This window comes from Hesperophylax consimilis, chromosome 15 (assembly GCF_061612785.1).
Source record: "Hesperophylax consimilis isolate HC1 chromosome 15, BYU_Hcon_1.0, whole genome shotgun sequence".
Taxonomy (NCBI): domain Eukaryota; kingdom Metazoa; phylum Arthropoda; class Insecta; order Trichoptera; family Limnephilidae; genus Hesperophylax; species Hesperophylax consimilis.
In genome coordinates, this window is record NC_142850.1 from 5,178,508 (window position 1) to 5,189,754 (window position 11,247).

The window sequence follows — 11,247 nt, forward strand, 5'->3', positions numbered from 1 at the left end:
CAGGTACTTCTCCACCTTCCTTTTTCCCTTCCCCACTTACCTTCAGCCTCACAACATCCCCCAATTGGGGATGCCATAGTCTCACTGGCTCCAGACGGGAGCAGTTGGGACTCTTGTGAGGTATTCACTATAAAAATAAAAATAAATAAAAATTAAAATTAATTATTATAATTTAAAATGGATGCATGGTTTTAAGGTTTTTAATAAGGTTTCAAGGTGTTTTAAAAGCTCTTTTGGTAGATATTTCTGATAAGTTGATAAAAATATGTTTACATGAATGGAATTTCGAATGGTTCGAAATAGCTCTTGGATAGATAATAAGAAGACTTTTCCCATCCCATCTTCTTCCAACCGTCTGGAGCCAGTGAGACTATGGCATCATTGGGGTATGTTGTGAGGCTGAAGGTAGTTGGGCGGGGAATAGTAAGGTGCGGTAATAGTAAGGAATAGTAAGTACCTTGCTACTCAGATCTGGTCACTAAACACGGCTAAAACCATTTCAAGCAACTTTTCATTTATGAATGGTGGTCTTACACCAGGGCGATACTGAAAGCATCTTCCACTCTGGAACGTGCCGCAAGTATACTATATACTAAATAACTTTTTTCTAAATTCCAATGTTTATCATAGAAAAATATTTATTTTCCCATAAAAACAATTTATTTTTTTAAAGCCTGACCCCCGAACACCTTGAATTATTGTTTTATTAATAAATCGTAAAATAACACAAATTCATCAAATAACATTTACTTGCGCACGCCGGGATTTGAACCCGCTACTTTCGGATTTACACTTATATTAAACACTTTTCTTTTATAAATCATTTATTAATAGAAATATATTTTTAATTACCTTACACTATTACGTTTTACAAGGTATCATTTAAAAACCATGAAATTAATTATTAAATAAAATGAATATTCTTACAATAAATACATTCTTCACTTAATACTGCCGCATCATGATTTTTTAACAAAATACACAAAACTAATAAATTATTTAATTAAAATTACAATAAATAATTATTTAACTATAATGCTTTTAAAGTTACAAGGTTTACGTGGTGTTTCAAATTTAATTTAATTTTAGTGGGATGAGTAAAATTAAACAGTAGTAAGTTATGTAAGTAAGTAAGCCGCAGTAAGTAAAAACACAGTGTCTCCATTGAAGCTCTCAAGAACACACAGTGTTTTAACTTACCGTGGCAGAATAATGTCACCTCTAACAACATCACACAGTATCCAAAAAATATATCTGAAAAGTACACGGAGAAAACTTACTGATGTAAAATACTGTTAATTTATTAATCTTATGAAATTATACGTTTTCCTGTTAAAAACGGGACTGGAGGCCTTCAACAAATGAAATGACAGAGCTCATAACAAAGTATCAGTTAAAGCAAATGTTTTATGTTTTCATGCAAATATTTATATTGATATTGACAAACAGATATTGTCGCATTCCGTCATGATATTTATTAGGACCTGAACACGTGTCTTCAATATATTCCGAATGACTAATACTTTATCAGGAAATCGGCATTCACCTTTTTAACAGGATTATTTTTCTCCGTGTATGGATATTCGTTTTCAAATATATTAAAAGGTTTTTGACCTTCCTATATAATAGCTAGTAAATCTCTCAATTTAATATGGACTTATTTTTTTATATTTTAAAAATCTTTGGTCACCTTATCGATTTGACTTCGGATTGGACCATTTCCAACATTTGCTTTAATTTGTATAACTCTTTTATAAATAATGAAAACCCCGTGGCACAGTCAAGCCGGTCCGGTCCCAAATAAATAAGTGAAACAGAAGTAACTGCTTTCGTATTTATCCGAAATCATTTTGAAAAGTTGGATTTTGATCCGCAATCAAAATTTTTACTTTGAAAAATTAATGAAACCAAAAAAATCATCAAACCAATTCAAAATTATTCTGGATAGGTCTTCTACCAAACAAAGATATTTTATACATAATGTTACATTCGAGCTCTTGATTTCAGTAAAAAATAGGAAGAATATACGATAAAGTCACCCAAAGTAGGAAGAATATACGTTTTGTCACCCAAATTAGGAAGAATATACGATATAGTCACCCAAAATTGGAAAAATATACGATATGGTCACCCAAAATTGTTGACGTTAACTGGCAGAATTTTTTTTTTGATATTTTAATTTTATTCATTGTAAATTATCAGTTGGAAAGCCCTGATATATCAAGGTTCCCTAGTATGTATTATTGTGACAATTATACTACGGTTTCAGGCTACTATTCTATTATAATAGATTACACACCATTGGTAAATCTTATTCTGTGTTAGTTGATGTTTTTAATTTGCCTCTATTGAAGTATAACGCTGTACTAATTAAACATTTTAGCATTGCATATTTTGACGAGGTCACTGCATAACAGGGTTTTTGTATCTTCTTCATTAACTCTGAATTCATGTTTTTTTTTCTTTTGTCTTGCTTACTTATATAATCTTATAAATGTTTATTTTCTTTCTATATCGTACTATGACTGTAAATAACTATCATGTATGTAAATAGCACTTGTGTCGTTAATTCTAAAAAATATTATATAAGTACGTCTTTGGGTCAAATAAAACTATTTTATTGAAGAATGCTAAAAAGGGGGCCCGTAGACGAGATACAACTATTCCAAAAATCTAAAAAAGTATCTCCCCTTTTTTCTCGTATACAACTGATCATTTTCAATCAAACATCATTAATTTCGCTTATGGTTAAACCGAACTATACAATGCTAACATGCTTTGTCTGGGACATATCAAGGCAGTTCATCGTGATCGGTCGGTGGTGGCATGGGCATATTGTGATACCAGGAGTAGGTGCCTTGCAACGGTTGTCGAACCGTAGTCGTGCGGTTGGGATCGCAGTGCGGCTTGGTTTACTATCGGGAATGTGGAAATGACGTCTGAATTGTCTGATAACAAAGCCGCGGAATGATGATAATAATGAGTTGTAAACTTATCGAGGTCGATAGTATTGAGCTTTAAGATTTAATTGAGGTCGCTAAAACAAAGATAGTAGTTAATAAAATTACAAATCGGAATTTCTTTGAAGTACTAATGAAGAAATAATGTTTTCTTGACGAAGGGTAATTGATTTGACGAAATAAATACATGACGATACATAAATATTGAGTTGAGTTGTAAGATTATGTTTACTGAGGTCTATAATGTATAGTTTTTAGCGTCTTTTAAAGTACTAGTACAATTCATTTGTCCGTGAATAACGTAAGATAGCCTTTATTTTACATAGGTTGCTATTGATTTGGTGTAGTATTTAATCTGCCTGTTAGTACGAGTCCAGTCAGAAAGTGAAATTTATGCTTTTAATTTATTGGAATATAATAATAATAAGCCTTTAAAATCCCACACAATGTGGTTTTTAGGTTGATGGTTATTTTCTTAAGAATTCAAAATCATATCCATCATGATCTTTGAAGCGATTTAATATCCAGGTAAACTTTCTTTAAATTTCACACAACACCACATGGATGGCTCCTTATTTTATAAATATTCAATACAATAATGAAACATAATAAATATTATTATTAAAACTAGTCGGATGGTCATGTGTAACTCGTGGTTATTTATGATTTCCACTTTATACTTCACTTGTTTTTACTTGTGGTGTAATTCATCTGTGTTCCACCTCAGATTTGATTTATCTAATTTGATAACTATGCTAGCCATGGTCTCTACGTCAATCGGTTTCGAAATACGCCTTGTATCCCCATCGAGGTCTTCGCGTGTAGGTACACTTGTTTAGGTGTGGAGTGACTGCAGACTAATATCTAAAGCACGTGCAGTCTCTGTCACTGGACGACCCTGTGAAGAATCCTAGGGCCATGCAGTGTCTCACACATTCCTCAAGTCTCCACGGACACGTAGTTCTTGTACAGCGTACCGATACCTCTCCGTCTTCTGAAAAATAAAAACATAACAACATTAGATTATGTAATGGAAGATTTATTATTGTTGTGTCACCTATTCAAGGTATTTATGCCTCGCTGTAAAGAATTGTAGCAATACAAATTAAACATGCAATAAATAATTAAGAAACATGCCAATAATTGTTTGAAAGGCCGTCAAATCAAAGATTTATAAAACTGGTACGGCTACGCTGAGCACGACGTGGAAGATAGATGGCCAATAAATAGGCTTCTCTATAATAGGCCTGCAAGATGTAGAAATGTTGGAAGGCTTTCGCGGAACTGTAGGAAGATAGGAAGGAGTGGAGGCGTTTACTTAAAGTCAACTTCTTTCTAAAGAGCAAGTACAATGTATTTTTAATGGTTATTGTGTTTAATTGGAAGAAATCCATTTAACTTCGTTTAAAAGTAACGGTTGACATAATATGTCAAAAATCGTTATAGTTGTTCGGCTTTTGGGGTCATTATCAAACTATGGTTATGCCACATTGAAGCTATTTATGTACGTTAGTATATTTACCCGCACATTTAAGTAAATTGTCATTTTTTATTATTACCCGGTTATGAAAATTAATCTATAGGTGTTTGGTATATCCCTGAATTGACAAATTGTTTGGTATATGCCTGAATTGACAGATTGTTTGGTATATGCCTGAATTGACAAATTGTTTGGTATATGCCTGAATTGACAGATTGTTTGGTATATGCCTGAATTGACAGATTGTTTGGGTTTCTTGAAAATACTAAAGAGCGAAAAATGAATCAATTTTCTTTGATTTTTTTTATGGTTACATTATTTTACTTTTGGAGTTCTTCAGGCTTCTTCCTTTATTATTATTAATTTTAATGGCTGTATTTTGACCACTTTTTAAATTGAACTAAAAACTTTTAAATGTATCCAGTTTATCATTATTTACCGGATAGATTGACTTTATTTAACACTTTTGTTAATTATAATTTGGTCAATGTTATTTACCTCAAAGCCGTTATTAACCGCGATTACTTTAATTGTTTCCTATCCTTTTTCATATGCTTGATAATTTATGAGACATAAAATGATAGTTGTGAAAAAAATTATGTTTTTGTTTGTCATACATGGCAAATGTTTCGGTACCTATGATATGTCTCCCTGTAATGTCTTGTTTGTGGTATATACATTTCTTAATTACCATGTTACGTGAATAGAGATAGGTGTGTGTGTTTATGTGTGTGTGTGTGTGTGTGTGTGTTTTGGAGGTTAGTGAATAATTTCAAAACTGTGGTGTTTGATGGAAGAAAGAACACAAGTGCTAGTGGGCACTGTAAGTTATTCGAAATCACGATGAATGAATGGAATTAGTGGTTTATTAAACACGTTTAAAATATATGGTTGTAGTTACTCCTGGCATTCATTGCAAATACTGATTAATATATTTTTTTAATTATTTTTTTTTTTGGTAAACTAATGTTTTAAGACAAGGTTTTTTTATGCATAGCACAAAGGGTAACAATTATTTTACAAGCAATAATTATTCGCCTGAAACACTCATCCACATTGAAAAATCTCCTGACAAAAGATACATGACGCCAACGGGACTCGAACCCGTGTCCCTTCGATTTCCGGTCGACAGCTCTGACCACTGAGCTATGGCGGCTTATCTCTTACCCGCAAAATGATTCAATATATACTAGTGTTTCATTCAATTTACAAATTATTGGTCGAATAATTATTGCCTCGGCTACAGTTGTGGAATTAATTCCTCCGTGCTGATGTTATGTAGGTCACGAAGGTATACCACAGGACGGATTTGACATCCTGTTTAGTCGGGTATATGCGGAGATTACAGTAGATAATATATTGTGTATTGATCGCTGCATGGATGCATTATCAACACAAGTCAAACATTTTATTTATTTTTATTTTAACAATGGACAAATGTTGGTTTCAGTCACCATTTAGATGCAGTATAGAACCAACTCAATATATATTAAAAGATTAATAAATTAATAATTTACTATTGGACTATTTAAAAAAATATTTCATGTATTGTAAATACCGGCAGAATTACTTGTAGGACTTTTTTATAAATACATTTTTTTCATGTTTAATTTGTAGAACTCCATTTAAATTTTTAGTTTTTATTTTATATGTTCAATAATATTTTTAATTCATTTATTAAAAAATTCTGCCGTGTAATTATTATAATGCTTGACGGCTGTTTCTCCTTCTGAAGACAAATCAAACTGTTTTTTTTTTTATATAAATTGAATAATAATATTATTGAATATATAAAAGAAAAACTCTTGAAAACATCCTAACAAAACTAAAACCTTTTGAATACTTCAAACAATTAATTGCAATTTTTGCTGAAATCTTATATTTCTACAAAGAATATCTTTTTCGAAAATTTCAAAGTTTTACTTGTTTTTAAAAATATATATATTCGTAATCATAGACTAAATTAGACTAGACACGGCATATTCATTTAAAAATAACCCCAACACAATTTTGGTTTGGTTCACGTGCACATTTATGAAAAGGCCCACGCATTGTGACGCAATGCGAAATGGGCACTGTGCATTGCGTTTTACCTTTTGTTGGTCAAGAGTAAACTATTTTGCTTCTCAGCTATGCTGGGCAAGTTCATTTTTTCAATCACAAAAATAACCTAGTTCCAAATATTTAAATTTGAATTATGTCCATATTACAACACCTCTGACAACAAATTATCCGTGGTTTCGCTTACGAGTTTGAACGCTTGTACAAGGAGTTTAAACAGAGTTAGGTTGTTAAGTTCATCTCCACATTTGTGATGTACGCTACGTGGCGTTATTTTTAAAATGAATTTAACTAGACAGGGCTAATCTAGTATAATACATCAATGTTCGTAATGTTTCAGTTGTTATAATTCCTTGAAAAGAATTCGAATGTTTTCAAATCTAATTGGTTGGCTGTACTCAAATAACCTTGTTTATATTATATTTATAAAAACAATGGTATTGACAAATAAATTAATGACTATTAATTTTAATTTATTTTAATTATTTTCTACGTGATTTTAACTTCCTTTTTACCGTCAATATCCAAAACAAAACTGATAAAGCCCACCGCAACTGGGCAGGTGGCCTCATACAATAAATTGTGGTCACCATTTCTGTGGTAGATAAAATTATTTCGATCCCAATTTTCACTTTAGGAAATTAATGACGCAATCATTTGAGTTGAATCGACCTACTTAAGAGAGCATTCGTCAAAGCTCAACATAACACTTTATCAAATTATATCACTATATTTGAAAAGTAGAACAATAATTAACTTATTCATCCAAGAATATGGTATAGGATATTATTCGTAAAATTATGGACAAAAATATTTATAAATTGCTTAAAGAATTACATATTTCTATTGGGTATTTCAAATAATCCGAAGCAAATGACAATATTTGATCTTTTCTTCCCATTTCTTTTAGGATATTTCATATTTTCTTTTTATTTCTTCAATTCCATCTATTCGTTTTTTCATCTCATTTTCTTTAAGATATTAAAATTTCAGCCTTAACCTAGTGAGATATTTATACAAAAAAGTATTTGTATCCATGAATAAATAATAATGGGTTTATAAATACATTTTAAAAATTAAAAAGTTAAGAAATGTTTTGAGGCTGAGGGAAGTGCGAGAAGGTAAAGAGAAATGAGTGAAACCTGTCTATTCGTATCTCGCCACTAAACATTTCGATTCTCAATGGTGGTGGTCACAGAATAAAGAAGAATATTTGTGCCTTTCATGAGAATTTCGAATGGAAACTAATTTCACCAATGACTTAGTACCTTTTGGTTCTAGACCATTTAGCACGCGGTCTGTCTCTCTTACTGACATTGTATGAAGCCATCCCATTTTAATTATGTAACCTTGGTGAAACACAGTTTTGTATCGGAAATTTAAGCCTTGATTCGGCATTATTTGGATCACGAAACAAGCCACAAGGCTTTTCTTGTGTTATTCTTTATTCTATGGTGGAGGTATAAAAATGACTGACCATTTGCCAGAATTTGAATCCTTGGCCTCTTTATTTAGGTGCAGGTCTGCCATGAAGGGCGTCTTTATCATTAGTATCGTACGAGTGGACATTTTATTGCCACGCAAATTTAACAAATTAATATAACTATATAATTTTAATGTACTTCTCTCTAATTAAATCAAAAAAAGTTAAAAATATGAGTATTATAGTAATTTTACATACACTACGCTTTCTTATTTCTACACTTACATTATTTAAAGGAGCTTTAAATAAAGTGTGAAGTAGACACTCACCTAAATCAGACGGTTCATCGTTCTGCATTTCGTTCAACGCCATGTGATGCTTGTGAACAGGAGATGCCAGACTCGTGAACTGAACCAGCAGAAATGAAAAGAACAAAAGAAGGAACGTAATCTTCATTTTTCACACTTGAAGGTTTTAAAGCTTAAGCTACGAACTGAAGAACCACTTGGACTGACGCTCACTTCGGCTTACGCTTCAACCTGCAGTCTGCGCGCCTTGAACTGTACGACTGATAAATCCACCGATCACATTGTTATTTTATAGCTTTAAGGACTGGAAAACCACAAAGTGTTTTTATTAATATAATTCGGGGAAGTACAGATATCAATTATTACGTGATAATTCGCTGGGTTTTAACGAAGTCCATAACATGAAAACAATGTATTGTATCTATAAAGCTGGCTCTCCAAGATGCAACTGAGGCTTTTTCTCGTTTGTTTTTTGTTTATTATACTGTGGTATTTTACTAAATAACTTCGCTGATCACGCATCGTTATAATATGGCGTGTCAATGAAACAGTCATCGGCATTCCCTATCGCTTGACCTAGAGATAAACTCTGCTTAGAATTTTTCATGCAAAGTATATTTACCAAGACGGATAATTTATTTTTTTATGCTCAAAGTAGGGTAAAGGAATAGATTAGGCGTGCTCAACCAAAACCTCTTAGATCATAAGGCCGGTAGACTCATTCAAAGCAGCTTCCTAATTTGTATGGGATTCTACAAATAATTTCGTAATAATTTGTTTTAATACGTTTCTTAGAGGTTCTCGTACAAGTTAGGACGCTGATTTGATTCAGTGTCCCGGCCTTATGATCTAGGAGGTTTTGATTCAACCTGCGGCTCGGGAAAGTTAGCAATGCGGTCCAGAAAATCATCTAACCATCGATTTCTGAGTGTCCTTTACGTACATGATAGTTGTTTACAGTAGTAGTATAACATCAAAAGAAGAAAGAAAATGAAAAAAAAAAGTAAGTTTATATAAGTGAACAAGACAAAAGAAAGGGAAGATACATTAGTACAAATTTACCGAAATAAGTGAAGAAGAAAAATTAACTAAAATTTTAAAAAACTTGATAAATTATTAGCTTTATACTTCGATAGATGCATTTTAAAAACATCAGCTGACATAGCATAAGTGTTAGCAGTCGAATGTAATCTATTTATAACACAATTGTAGCCACAAACACACTTAATAAAAATAATTCATACAAGGGAACCTAAATCTAATGCTAGGAACGTGAATCACTATTAATTAGGGCTTTCCAACTGATAATTTACGATTTTATATAAAAAATGTAACATCAAATTTTATTCTTCTGTGTTTCAATATCAATAATTATAATGAATGTTATAAAAATCATAATCTATTGATTCTAAATCAATTCCAAGTCTATAATTAATACACCTGAAAAACTTGCGTTGAACTTTTTCAATGATGTTAATGTAATTATTAAAGACAGGTTAACTAATTATGGAGCTATATTCTAGAATACTTCTAACGAAAGATGTGAACAGAATTTTTCAATGTGTGAATATTTTACTATCTGATTTTTTCCAGTTAAAAACAACAACAAAATATTCATTACACAACGAATCACGTGTGGCTGAAACGAAACGAAGTGCACGGTACGTTCTGATACACCTTATATGTTGTGCACGTTCCCTGTTTTTCCAAAGAGGAAGATCCCTTTCTTCATTACCATGCAACTTTCATGTACGTGGGTACTAGTTTTTGGAATAAACATGTTTTATAAAAAACAATTGTGAATAACGATTTTCAAGGGAGAAGCACACGATAGTAAAATTATCTTTGAAATAATACGATCACTTTAAGAACTCACTGAGAATTATCTACACCCACTTTTATCGAACCAGATAAAAGGATATTAAAAGTACGTTTTCTCTTTACTGCATGTGACCCGGGAAAGCCAAACGTTATATACCTACCCATGGAATAGATGGTCAAAATGTGAAACTTAGATAAAATCGTTGCTTTTCACATTACGTGACACGAGAAATCTCCTGGCTGGAGAATTGTGCAGTCATGAATCTACGTCATTTCGTTTTAGAGGATGTGAATTTTTGGGCGACACGAAAGTAATAATAGAGCCTGTACTGCTTTGTCAGTTCAACGCATCCTGTTTATAATTTCCTGATATTTAATTAAGTACCTCAAAGATTGTGTTCACGCCTTTGTGAATTTATAATGTGCACTATCTGGTAAGTACTTAAGCATGACAAATGGTTTTAGGCTATACTTCAAAAACAGAACTACTTGTCATTGTGCTTTTTCAGTGTCTATTGTCAACTAGTGTTGTTTGAAGTTTGGCTTATGCAAGTTTGAAAAATTTTCTTCTCCTCACAAAATGATTAACGTGCCACCTGACAACACAAAAATTTGCTGCGCATATTGCATGGGCCAGGCGAAACATCTATCCTACATCCAGTTTACCGGTTTACCGGAGTTTTTCCAGGTTCCAATTCTCAGTTTGACGAGCAACATATTTAAAGCATCCATATTACATTGTAGGTAGGCAGAGAGTTGATAGACTATTTATCATATTTTATTTTTGTTATTCATACATTTGAGTTTGCAAATTACTAATTATAACTTCCACACAATTACATTGCCTAATGTTGTTCTTACAATCTACTTTTAATTAAATAATTTGTATAGTTTTTAACGTTTTCGGCAGCGCTTTATAATATTTCGCCCCTTTATATTGGCTTTGTCCTTTTTAGGTAGTCTGATTTCATTACACGGCTTCGTGTTATGTCTGCGGATGCCTTGATTGCATATCATTTGTTCAAAAAGTATTTTGACAACAGGTATTTATTTACAGGTAAATATTTACCTACGACTACCGTTTTTAATACGCATTTTTAAAAAAAATAGTTAGGTACTTTATAAAATCTATTTCACCTAAGTAATATTCTCACTGTTCTATTTCGGAGAATTTACAACTTATTTTGTTCTATA

The 11,247-nt window shown here is 32.0% G+C and overlaps 1 long non-coding RNA gene across 1 annotated transcript; it reads right to left on the reverse strand.

Moving 5' to 3' along the window:
* Positions 1-819: 819 nt before the first annotated feature.
* LOC149417207 (uncharacterized) lies at positions 820-8,645 on the reverse strand. Its single transcript, XR_016303237.1, has 2 exons — positions 8,254-8,645; positions 820-3,954 (listed from the first exon to the last, which is right to left on the reverse strand). It is a non-coding gene; the product is annotated as an uncharacterized LOC149417207 (long non-coding RNA).
* Positions 8,646-11,247: the final 2,602 nt, after the last annotated feature.